The following is a 2,868-nucleotide window of genomic DNA, read 5'->3' as shown; positions in this document are numbered from 1 at the left end:
ACCTCCTGAGGCTGTTCCTCCACTGTACTAGTTCATCCTCAGCCCCTCGAGGCAATCCACCACAAAGCTGGAGTAGGGTATTACACCGCAAGGTGGCCCAAACCAGGATAAATTGCTGTGTGTCTTGTCCCTTGGGTTCGTCGAGCTAGGCTATGGGATCGTTGAGCAGGCAGGTAGGGAAGATAGAGTTCTTCGCACGCACCGCGTTCGAACCTCTCAAGGGTCTGCGGAACCCGAATAGGACACTAGCATCTTCAAAGTGTTGTAGGTATAGTGGGATGCCACAATAAACTTCGCCAGAGCAGGTCATCCAAGTATCCCATTGTATTGCAACGGAAGCTCGACCACGTCGAACACAATCTTCTCAGTTCGGTAGTTCAATTCTCCTGATCTTCCCCTTTGGACGACTCCTGCCGGGGTTGATCCCTTGAAAGGTGTCTGTAACCTTGAGCTTTTCTTCTGTTATCTGCAGCTTGCTGATGACCTTGGGAGAAATCAGTTTCAACCCAGCCCCGCCGTCAACCAACATCTTTGTGACTTTGAGGTTGGGGATCGTTGGTGAAACCAACAATGGAAAGCACCCTCCCGCAGTGGTGCGGTCAGGGTGATCCTCTTCATCAAAGATGATGGGCATGCGGGACCACTTGAGTGGTTTCCGAGAATCTGCCGCTAGCTCCACAGCATTGACCTCATGCGCCCACTGTTTAAGCTAGCAGTGAGAGGAGTGCAAGGACGCGCCTCTGTCAATGCACAGGGCATCAATGGCCTTCTAGAACTACTGCTCGCTGGTTTCCTCTTCATCCCCTTCATCACTCTTGTCATCGCATTCTTTCTTCTCATGGCCTCTAGCAGGTTTCCCTTGCTGCTGAGGGACCTTGCTGGGGCGGCCTCCTCTGCCACCTCGGACCTTCCCGCCAACGCTATCTTGGTCTCTTTCCTTGTCACGCTTCTCGTACTCAGCTTTCTGTTTCTTGACGAGTTGCTCAACTTGATGACACTCTTGGAGATCATGGACTTTGGTCTGATGGATCTTGCAGTACGACCCGTCAGCCTTCTCGGCCGCCACAGCTTCCCGGCAGTCACTACACGTGGTAACTTCCTTGCTGGGAGCTGGCCTTCTTGACGGTACTAGGAACGCCAAATCCCTCGACAGCCAGTACTGTGTTCTCTTTGCGCTTCTTGTTGCATTTCTTGTTCTTCTTGTTCTAATGGGTGGCATCGATGTCGTCTTCTGAGTCAACAGTGATGCCATCTTCTTCTCCAGGGAGCCGCCTCCCCTCCTCTGTCCGGGCACACTTATCTGCCAAGGTGCACAGCTCATTCACAGTCTTGGGCAACCGGATGTTCATCTTGGAACATATCATGCGGTTGCGTACGTTGGACTGGAACGCAGCAATCATAGCTGCCGGGTGGATGTCTGGGATGTTCCTATCCACCCGGCTGAATCTCTGCATATACTTCCGTAAACTCTCTCCTTCCTTTTGTGGGAGGAGCTGCAAGTCGCTGGGCCGCCCTGGTTCTTGATGGCCGCCCATGAAGGCGCCAACAAACTCATTGCACTGGTCGCCCCAGGTTGAGATGAAGTTCTCCGGCAAGTGCATCAGCCACGACCTCACATTGGGATTGAGTGCCAAAGGGAAGTAGTTCGCGAATACCTTTTCATCTTTTCCTCCGGCGGCTTGAATGGTGATGGTGTAAATGCTCAAGAACTCTGCCTAGTTCAATCTTCCATCATACTTTTCTGGTATCTCCGGCTTGAACATACGGGCAGATGGCCAACGGACTTGCCGTAGCTCATGAGTGAAGGTGGGGCACCCAACCTCGAAAGGCAGGTATCCGTCTCCACCGAGCACGGGCTCGTCGACGTCGGGGCCATTGTGCCTATCAGACTGGCTGCGGGTTTCGCGGCGTCGTTCTATGGTGATGCGCGCGTCTTCCCTTCGCCTATCTTCTAGGACCTGCCGCTAGTCTCGACGGGCTCGAGGATCATACGAAGCCATCGACACCTCGTCCGGTTCTTGGTCGTGTGGCCCTGGCTGCGGACCCTGTGTTGGCTGCCGTGGAGGGGACTGCACCATAGGAGTGGCCCCTTTGATACGGCCAGCGGCTCTGGCCGCCGTCGCTGCCTGTGGAGGCCATGGCGGGCCTGCCCGCTGTGATCCCCCCGCGTCGGCAAAACCAATCAGGCTTTGAATGGTGTCTCTCCACTCATCCATTTGATTGGCCGCTGGTGGGAATCTCAACAGGAGCTAGGCTCGCGCCATCGCTTTCGAAGCGGTGCTTGGCATGGACGACGATGCAGATCGCAACGTCGCCCGACTTCTGGTGGTACCGGTAGTGGAGGCGCCGTGTTCTTGTCGCCACGAGCTGGTCGCCAGGATGGTGTGGCGACGAGAAGGATGCGCTTGGGGATTGACGACCCCATTCGGCGCATTGTCTTGGTTAACTTGCCCTAGGGAAGGCCGCGTACCGTAGTTGCACCCGCAGCTGGGGCAACAAGAGGGATGTGATTCGCACCAGAGCGAGCACCATCACTGCAGCTGCGTCCTTCAGTGAAGTGGAGAGGTGGAGATTGGATCCCCCCCCCCCCGCCGCATCCTGTGGAGCATGGTCGCTAGGGTGCTGTTGATGTTGTCCTCCCCCGACGCCCCCTACTCCCGCTTCGACCGTAGGGGGAACGGTGATGGCGCCGCCTGCTCCGGTCACGTTCCCCACGGCGTCCACGTCCCCATGCGCCACCGTAGCCCCCACGGCATCAGTGGCTGCATGCGAGGGGACCTCGAGGTGGATGGGTGAGCTGTAGCACCGAACTTTTTCTTGGGCGCCATGGACGATGAAGCCGTTGATGAAGACGACGATGATGAAGAT

This window comes from Triticum aestivum, chromosome 4D (assembly GCF_018294505.1).
Source record: "Triticum aestivum cultivar Chinese Spring chromosome 4D, IWGSC CS RefSeq v2.1, whole genome shotgun sequence".
Classification (NCBI taxonomy): Eukaryota; Viridiplantae; Streptophyta; class Magnoliopsida; order Poales; family Poaceae; genus Triticum; species Triticum aestivum.
This window is presented reverse-complemented; position numbering follows the sequence as displayed.